Source organism: Glycine max, chromosome 17 (genome assembly GCF_000004515.6).
Source record: "Glycine max cultivar Williams 82 chromosome 17, Glycine_max_v4.0, whole genome shotgun sequence".
Classification (NCBI taxonomy): Eukaryota; Viridiplantae; Streptophyta; class Magnoliopsida; order Fabales; family Fabaceae; genus Glycine; species Glycine max.
In genome coordinates, this window is record NC_038253.2 from 6791114 (window position 1) to 6801727 (window position 10614).

At 30.5% G+C, this 10614-nt stretch overlaps 1 long non-coding RNA gene across 1 annotated transcript; it reads left to right on the forward strand.

The window, feature by feature from the left end:
- Nucleotides 1-2404: 2404 nt before the first annotated feature.
- On the forward strand, nucleotides 2405-5685 carry LOC100778790 (uncharacterized). The gene is made up of 5 exons (XR_419040.4): nucleotides 2405-3154; nucleotides 3622-3835; nucleotides 4086-4146; nucleotides 4334-4705; nucleotides 5133-5685. It is a non-coding gene; the product is annotated as an uncharacterized lncRNA (long non-coding RNA).
- The last annotated feature ends 4929 nt before the right edge of the window (nucleotides 5686-10614 follow it).

A 10614-nucleotide genomic window follows, 5' to 3' on the forward strand; every position in this document is an offset into this window, starting at 1 on the left:
AAGTTCTAAGGGTTAAAATGAAAGATAAAAACTTCTCATTTGATTCAACAGAGGAGGAGCATACAACCTATTTCACTCAAGTCACACCCATGGAACTCTAACACAAGAGACTTGGTCATTGTCATCTTGAAAGAATGCTAAACATGAAAAAAAGGAAATATGCAAAATAAAATTTGAAGAAGTTTCAAATGGAGGAATGCAAATCTGTTAGCACACCAATGAATCAAAAGGAGAAGTTCAACAAGGAAGAAGGTGTTGATAACATTGATGAAGGATATTATAGGAGCTTGATTGGATGTCTAATGTATCCCACTACAACAAGGCCAGACATTCTATTTGCTCAAAAGAACAAAACTGGAATTTTTGTTGACAATCAAGTAGTCATTGCTATTGCAAACAATCCCTTGTGTCATGGGAAGACTAAACATTTCAACATCAAGTTCTATTATTTGATAAAGATGCAACAAAGTGGAGAAGTGAACTTAATTTACTGCAAGTCTAAAAATCAACTGGTTGACATGTTTACAAAGTCATTACCTATCAACAAACTTGAACTCTTAAGGTAAAGAATTGGAGTTTGCAGTTCCAAAAGCAAGGAGGAGTATTGAAGATATACTTTTGTAACTGCATAATATTTTATTTCAGTTTTTAAAATAGGATTTAGTAAATAAGTTGGTTTTCTATATTTTAAGAATATGTCAGTTTTAATGGATTAGTGGTTCATATATTTAAGGAGCAAGTTAGTTTTAATATTCTGTTTTGTTAATATCTTGTTATCTAATTAATTTATCTTTTGTTATTTATTGTATCGTTGCTAAGAACAATTTGATTTAGAATAAAATAATTCTATTTCTTTCGCATACGTATTGTCTTTTTTCTTCCCTCTGTGTTTATAATTTCCTCCACAAAATCAACACTGTTTAAGTTGAAAATTGAAATCTGCATGAATACACGAGAACAGGAGTGATAACCACGTGCAAAGCTGATTAATTGTATGATTTGTATCTGAATTTGTGTATAAGTTATAGATGTAATGTATCCAAATGGTGCAGAAAAAAGAGTGTGCCTAGTTAAACATATTGTTAGTGGAATGATAATTTGAGGGTAACTAAATATGTTTGGATTGGAATTTGTAAAAGTATCCAATAGTTGCTTCTCCCAAAATTTGAGTTACTAGAGAGGGATACAAGAGTGGATCAAAGGAGGGGATTGAAATTTTTTTATAACATTATTTAAATATCAAATTTCTAATAAATAATAAATTTAAAAAATATTTATTATTAATTTTATATAATCTACTAGTAGAAGAAAGTTAAGCAAATATTAACTTAAAAACTTATTTTTCTTATATAATTTTTACATTAATATTTTTATTCCTCATATATACATAAAGGATCGTGCCATGCATGCCCTCCTTGGATCCGTCCTTGCATGTCACCAAACTGAATTTGCTTTTCAAAAATACATTAACTCAAAAACTCTTTGAACAGTTAATCAAACATGTCCATCAAGTGGAATTTTCTCTCTCTTCAAAACTCCTTCAATTATCAAATTTCAATTTATCCGAGTATTAAAGCTAACAAAATTTTAATTTCTTCAAATAAAAATTAAACGCCTACTTGCATGTAATATTTTGTATTTATATGTATTTAAGTAGAGAAATTATTTTGTAGGTAATAAAAGATATAATTTTCAATGAAATGAAATACAAAATCACAATGAACAATCTTATCTTGTAACTTCCACCTCTTTTCATTCAATTTTAATCATACTTATTTTAATTATACCTAACACAAGTTCAATGGAGTCTCCTCTTCTGAGTTCCAACCACATTTTCTCCATCCAGGTGTATTATTCCAGAATCAAAGTCTCATTGAAAGTAAAATATACTTTAGAAGTGATTTCATTAAATAAGATTAAATTAATTAAAAATAAAATTTGCTTATATTTTTAGAGAAAAAAATGATATTTTTGGAATACAGAATGCGCATAGCTTGCGGAGGAAGTAACGATTTGCACCGCGATGGTGCGAAGGACATACATATACAAACGTACCCAACTTGAAACAAATCAAATTGAAAGAAAGTCTCTCTCACTCACCATTTTCTTGCTTGCAGTCACCAATGCCCTCCATAATCTTGTTGTTATGATGAAGCTTTTCTTGCTACTGTAATATTGTTTTCTTCAACTACAACACTCGAGTTAGTTTCAGTTTCTTTTCTCTCTTTCTTTAGGAATGCCAACTAAAAAAACTTTTTCAGAATTCGTCTAATTGTTAATTTCTCAAGATTCGTGGTTCTTTCAACTTTTTCTTTGTGGATTTAATGTTTTTATGCAATCTTTAACTTCCATTGTTAAATTCAGTTTCACATATAAAGATCGTATGATGCAGATTCAAGAAAATATTTGTTAGCTTTATTTCCCCCCAAAATTGGAGAGTAAAATTAATGTGTGAAACTGAAATGTAAACCGTCCGTTCCGACTTCCGATTACTAGTTTCAATTCTACTGTTAAGTGTCTCCAGAATTTTCTTTTTGTTTGGGAATAAATTCTATTTTATTACGCTGTCATTGAAAATTGTTAAACTACTACAGTGTTTCCACTTACGTCATTTATTTTCCTTCGATATTCAGCTGAGGTTATCGTAGTTTATCAACAAGCAAAGTGTTGCTCACCTGACAATTTCTGATCAAGGTAGCTCACTTGTTTGTTCGGGCTAATTCTGAAACTTTCTCCGTTTTTCCGTATTTTTATGAGTTAACTACCTATTCTTGAATCTTCATTGTTTAAAGAAGTAGCACTTTTGATATGATTGGTTCGTATTGGTTTTCTTAAATAAATCTGTTATTATTGACTATGGAAAATTGGTGACCTCTGTTAACATTTTTCTGTTTGTGCATTTGTGTGAGGGTTAGACAAATCATATGGGCATATACTTGGAGTACCAAAGTTGGGAGCAAGGCTTCAGAAACCGCAGACTGCGCTTGTTGTTGGCTCTGAGGATCACTTACAAATCAGTAACCGTTCATTTAGCAGAGATATTGAAGTCATATCATGGTTTATTGGCCCTGCTGTCCTTGTTGCTTCTTTGGTTTTTGTCTAACCTGTTTTCCTAAAATACTCCGTAGCATTTTTGGAGACACAGTATTAGAAGGTGAGTAACTCTCTTTTAAAGAAATTCTGTTTTGTGATATGTTTGGTTTGCCTGCAATATACATGGTTTAGCATTTGTAAGGTTTAGTGTATTTCTTGCTTTTAGATGCTGTTCAAAGCTACTTGTCCTTGATGAATGGAAAAAAATTCATTTGTTTCATGATTTAATTAGAAAACAGTTGGCAAGAATAATAACAAATAATCGCGTAATGGTGTTGCAAACACAAGTGAACTAGGTTATTAGTAGATTTTTAAACTGTTCAAACTTTGTCAGTCAAAGGGACCGTTCAAACTTGTATATGTAAGACATGAACAAACATAAATGAACTTCAATTGAGCTTGCATGAGTTGTTCAACAAACACTGGAATGTACCATTGCTTGCTTTAAATGTTGTTTTATTATATTTTCTCTATTCCTTCTTTTACTTAATGCTGAACTCTGAACTTCCATTCATTTTTTATCTCCAGTTTTCCTCCTATCATTCTCACAAGAAGCAATTTTCTATTGTGGAGTTGCGGTTTTTCTTCTGCTACTAGACCGTTTAATGAGACCCAAACAACTGGATCCTTCTGCAAACAACAGTGATCCTTCTGCAAACGCACGTTCTATTAATATTTAAGTCCGGTTAGAAGAGGCAGAAAAATATTATTCCCATGAGAGTAAAATTTATAATAGCTTCAGGTTCTTTTCTCTCTTTCAAGAAAATCTATAATAGCTTTATTTTCCCCAAAATTGGTGAGAGTAAAATCAATGTGTGAAATGTAAATCGTCCGTTCCGTTTACTAGTTTCAATTCTACTGTTAAATGTCTATAGAACATTTCTCTTCTTTTTTCTTTCGGAATAAATTATATTTCGTTATGCTGTCATTGGAAATTGTTTAACTAAAGACCGTGTTTTCCACTAACATCATTCTTTTCCTTTGATTTTCAGTTGAGGTTATCGCAGTTTGTCAACAAGCAAAGTGTTGCTTACTTGACAATTTCTGATCAAGGTAGCTTGCTTCTTTGTTGGGGCTATTTCGGCATTTTTCTCCTTTTTCCCATAATTTTTCTGAGTTAACTACCTTCATTGTTTAAAGAATTAGCTATTTTGATATGATTGATTCCTATTGGATTTCTTAACTAAATATATTATTAGCTATGAAATAATTGGTATGCACTTTCTGGAGGTGACTCTAGACAAATCATATGGGCATATACTTGGAGTACCAAAGTTAAGAGCAAGGCTTCAGAAACCGCAGACTGCGCTTGTTGTTGTCTCTGAGGATCACTCACAAATCAGTGATCTCCAAAAAGCTCCTAAAGACACGTTTCCAATTGGCAACTCATGTTTTCATATATCAGGAAAGGATGGAAGAAAGCCAGTAGTCTCATTTTGTAACCGCCCATTTAGCAGAGATATTGAAGTCATTTCATCATCAAATTCAAAAAGGACTCGGATCAGCATATCATCGTTTATGGTCCCTTATGTCCTCGTTGCTTCTTTCCTTTATCCTCAATTCATTTTGCCTGAAATAATCCCTAAAATTTCTGGAAACTAATCATTAACAGGTGAGTAACTAACTTTTCTTTTAAATAAATTATATTTTGTGATGTGTTGTTGCTTTGCATGCAATATACATGATTTTGCATTTACAAGGTGTAGTGTATTTCTTGCTTGTAGAGTGACTAGGAACCATTTATTTGCTTCATGATATAAGTACAAAACAGTGGGTAAGAATCATTGGACAATTGAACTATACTGAAAGAATATATGGAGTTAAAACTAAGACGATTAGCATGTGTGAACTTGGTTTGTTTAAGTTTGTCTGAATTTGTACTTTTTTTAATTTTCTGAAAAATACTATTCTTTTCCTTTCCTTTCCTTTCCATGCACATAAATAGCTAATAACTGTAGAGAAATTTATAATATCTTTTATCTGTTCCTTCTTTTTACTTAATGTCGAACTCTGAACTTCCATTCATTTTTTATCTCCAGTTTTCCTCCTATTATTCTTCACGGAAGCAATATTCTATTGTGGAGTTGCAGTTTTTCTTCTTCTGCTAGACCGTTTAATGAGACCCAAACAACTGGATCCTTCTGCAAACAACAGTGATACTCCGAGCCTACAATTGGAACAGCGAATCTCTTTTGATACTGCCCTGGTGATGCTTAGACTGCTTAGTATCTCAATTCCAGTGTTCACAATGGGTTTGACCTGGCCATGGATTGGCCCTGTAGTTCCTGCAACTCTTGTTCCATACCTGGTTGGTATACTTGTCCAATTCAAATATGAGCAGATTGCAAGATATTGGAAGTCACCATCATGGGCTGCTATTCCTTTTATCTTTCATGTAAGACCAATCCTAATACCCTCTTTATTAATCTCCCTGAATTTTTCATGCCTGATAAAATTGGTGTCACTAAACCTTTTGATTGTTGGATTCTTTGAGTTTGTCAAATTTTAAATTACTCAACTGAAAATCAGCAAATAAGCAGTGATGCCTAGATGATGTAAGGTTTGTTCATAATATAATCTCACTGTTCAAAACACACCCCAGGTCTTCTTCTTTGGGCGGAATATTTCAAGATGTACTTTGTCTTTGGTTGGGTTTTTGTGTGTGTATTACAAACTAGAGAATCTGATTAGGCGCTGATCCTCCAACAAGTTTAATACTGATGATTGTGGTTGCTAGAACTTGTAAATGAGGATTTTAAATACATAAAAAGAAAATGAAGGGATATTGTTTGCAGTTCTGTTTTTAAGGGTAAATTCGATAAAATAATTTATCTAAGAAAATATTGGAAAATTGGATAATGAATGTAATTATCAGTCATGATGGGGTCGGTTTATCGGGTTAGGTTAACAAATATTCCCACTATTCCATTATAATAATTATTTTGTAAGAAAAAAAATTATTTCAAAATAGTTATCTCATTTTATTTTTGATGTAATATTAGTTACTTTTTTAACTTATATCTCGTATATATAATGAATTACAAAATCTATAATTAAATTAACGATGATGTAAGATTAATTTTATAAAATTATTATTTTATTTTTTCTATTTATTATTTTTTCTTCGTAGGAGTAAAATAATAATAATTATGTTGGAACAAAAAGAGTATAAGATCTTCATTAATGTGAAAGTAACCATTTTTGGTTGGTCATAACTCAAAATTAAAAGCAAAAGGAGAAAAAATAAGACACTAATTAATTAGGTTTGTTTAGATAAATTTCTTTAAAAATATTTCTGAAAGAAAATAAAAATAAACTTTGTATAAGTTAAAATTAGTTGATATATATCTTATAAAAAAATATCTAATATATAAGCTAGAAATTATTTTAGAGAAGCTAGTATGAAATAACTTTTACAAATTAATCTGAGTTGATTTTTTAACTTATGATAAACTCATTTCATATTTTTTCTCTTTCTCTGCTTTTAAAAAAGAAATATGTTGTTCATAAGGCTTCTTTTTTTTTTTTAAGTTGTTCGTAAGGTTGTTAGAGAAAGATGATTCATGTTTGCCTCACATAAGTGCGGTTGCATGAGGATATATTTGAATTGACAGAATAAAGTGGAACAAAACAGAATCACATTTAGTTTTATTATTTGGATTATTTAAAATAAGACTTGATAAGATATATTTTATTTTATTTCATTTCATTTCCTATGTTCCTTTTTCTTCTCTTTCAATTTGAGATAGGATGGAATTAGTGTTTTTTTTGTCTCACTTCATTTAGAAAAAAAAATACTTTATTCCATTTCCTTTTGTTATATTTTATTTCATTAATTACTAATTAAACATTTAAACTTAGCCTTATATAAATAATTGTTAAATTGTTAAACGTAATTACTTTTTGCAATTCCCTATATGATTAGTTTTATCCTTTTTCCCCTCCTAAAACAACCCAAAAGATAATAAAGAAAAGGGGATTAGGACAGATGAAGTGAGTACATTTTTGTCTGCCTAATACTTATCCAGCTTTACTAGTTTCTTAATTTCTTTTAAAAATTCTACTGTTGGTACATGGTCTTAGCAGCTTCAACAAATAGTTTGGTGCCAAAACTCCAATAAAATATAGAGCCCGAACCCAACCAAAATCAACATATTATTAAAGAATCAAATCGTATGAGAATAGAAAAGTCAACGCTGAGGCAATCTGAACATATTGTTCTTAATGGAACTACTCACTTTTTTTTCTACCAAACCTCCCCTGTCGCTTACGGCTCATGACTTATCTTATTAATTTTGTGTGTGATGCAAAAGCTTTGAAAAACTTCATTTACTTAAAAGAGGAACAAATAATTACGTGCAACAAACAAATATTAGCACTAACTCAATAATTATATGCACTTTTCTGTCTGTAAGCATTGTTTTCCAACTTTTCTTCTCCAATTAAAACGGTCACAATATTATTATTCTAAGTTTAATTAAACAATACATTCGTACTCACTCCAATGCAGAATCTTGATCTTTTATACTAGCATTCTTTTAAACAACGTCTACTTGTATCCTGATGTTGTTTTAAATGTTCATTTATATATTTGATCTCTACAGTAATGTACCTTCTCTCTTGGCTGCATCTCTTGCGATTTTACACCTAAGTATCTTGTACATTTCTCTATTCAAGGGTAGTTAATCTTCTCGTGACACTATTCCTTTTAATTCAAGTGAAAGTTGACTTTAACTGAGATTAGGTAGCTATTAAAAAGGAATACAAAACGCTTATTGGGTCGTAAGTCATCAATCAATTAGCTTTGAGAGGGGAAAATTATTTGTAGCGATGCCATTATTGAATGTTCTTCTTCCTCTATACCTAGGATATATATGGCGTTTGGACTTGGTGACAATATAGCTAGCTAACAAATTTAAATCCGGTTATTTTTCATTTTTTAGGTTATGAAAAGTTAAGAGGGAAAGGTCAATATGGACTTGTACGATAACGTGCTTGTGTTACGAAAGAAAAAACAATTTTTTGCACGCAGCGTACACACCGAAACTTTTTGTAGTAGTGACCACATACGTAGTGGTTTGAAGCATGTATAGAAGCGTGAATAAGAGCTTAGCGTATAGAAAAAGATCGTTTTGATAGCAAGCACTATTGTTGGGTTGGTACTAAAATAGATAAGAAAATGTCCATTTCACATTTTTCTTGTACGCTCGGCCTTTACATCCTTGCCATATGTGATAAAATGATGAGTGCTGGGAAAAAGGAAAATAAGAAAATAATTAGGAAGACTCTTTTACAATAAATATATATATATATATATATATATATATATATATATATATATATATATATATAACGAGACGGAAAACAATTGAATATATTTTTTTTGGCCTCAGATATCTCTATTCGAGAGTTAGAAATTAATTCTTTGAATTATAGAAATTTATTAAGAGGTTAATTTCTTTTAATAGTGGATTTTTTTTATATAAATGAATATGAAATCAAACTCCTGATCACCTGTTTAAAAATATCATTTTGATGAAATAATTGAACCTCTAAGTTCAATATATATATATATATATATATATATATATATATATATATATATATATATATATATATATATATATATATAACATGTTTCCTTTTCCGGGGTTGCTTATGCTTGAATCCCGGGAAACGGTGCAAAGGCGTGGATCGTACAAAGTTAACACTGAAAGCTAAGTAGTGAGCTGAATATGAAAGATAAGATTTGAGGCACCTCTTTGTCTTCTTGTATTTTGGCTTTATACATTAGGAATCTCGGTAATACTAAAACTATGAAGCAAATATTATTTCCCTTAACTTTATTGAACCTAATTAGGATAATGCAACATTAATTCGAGTGTATAAATTATACGGTATAATCATATACACCAAACCTCATATGGTTTTGGCTTTTATTCTGGACTTCATACGTGAAGAATTAATGAAGCTGGTCTCTACTCGGAATTGACCTAAACTAATGTGGTTGTTTTCTCGTTTATGTTTTCTTCTCATATTAAATTTGGAAGTAGGTGGTTTAGGTTGAGAAAAAAAAAAGATGCTTAACCCTCTAATATTCAGTTTTATCGTAGAATAGAAATGCACATATGGAAGATGACAATGGAGACACCTAACACATTGTCTTGTGCTTTCACCCGTAAGATAAATTAAGGAAATAAAACAGATAAAGAAGCTGAAAGGAAAACCAAAAAAAGAGAAAGCCTAAACGTATAAAAGTTATCTTCATTCATTTTTCCCATCTATCATTATGAAAACTAACTTTCCCATTTATCATCATGCATGCTTGAAAGCTTAGGGCGTTTGGTTTTCCTTTTAAGAAAACTTGAAGAATCTTATCACAGCAAGTAGAAAGCTGGGTCATCCCAAAGATAAATGAATTAAAGCTCAAGTTTTAGACTTACCAACAAAATAATTATTTTTGTTAGTTTTTATAAAATAAAAAGGCTCCACATGTTAACAAAAAGTATACAAGGGTGTTAACAAAAAAAAAAGCGTATTATATAACTATCTCATAAAATAAAATAATTTTCTTAAAATTTATTTTAGGTCTCACTCATGATTGTGTTGATCCCGACAGAAAGTAATGTCAAATGCTCGAATCGTATGCTTGAATATCCTCAGAGTGCGTTTGGATAAAAAAAATTAATTGAGAAAAATAATTTATCAGAGAATTTAAATTTTTTTAATCAAAAATTCATTGTTTGGATGTTTTTTTAAGAAGAATTTAAATTTTCGAATTTTAAACAGGATTTTAAACAACTAAAACCGTGAAATTTTAATTTCCTTCTAGAAAGTAAGGAATTGAAATTCTCTTGATAGAAGAATCTTCCAAAACGTTTCGGTGTTTCCTTTATAACCTTTATCATTTATTTCACATGAAAATTCCCAAAATCTTATTCTCGAACTCGAGACTCATTTTTTTTTCATCCTCATAATTTTTAAAAAAGATTTATTCAAACACAAAATTTTAAAAATAAAAGAATTTCAAATAAAATATTTAAAATTTAAAATTTCTCACGTCCTATCTGAGAAAAATCTTAGTATTTGGATTCTCATAATGTGTTTGTACCAATTAAGTTGACAGTTTTTGAAGTTTAAATGACTGGTACTCTTGTAAAGTCAAATCGTGCTCAAACATGCCTTTCTTAAACTCTAATTGTCTTATAGTAAAAACTAATTCGAAGATACTATGAATTTGTATAGCGGCATTGTGAACAAAATTCAAGGATTACAAAAAGTGGACCCACTTGTGTCACCTTTTTTTCTCGGGCACGAGGGGATCTTTTTCTTCTTGTTCTATAATTCTTTTGGACACAACCCTTCAAATTATCTTGTTCCCTTTTAGTTTCCAAATCCCTACCACAAAAGCTACTAAAGAATTCTAAAATATTCAATTTGTTGCCTAGAGGGAAAAAAAAGGAACGGGGGGGGGGGGGGGATGAAAAGGCACCAAAACCAAAACCATGGTTAAACTGAAAA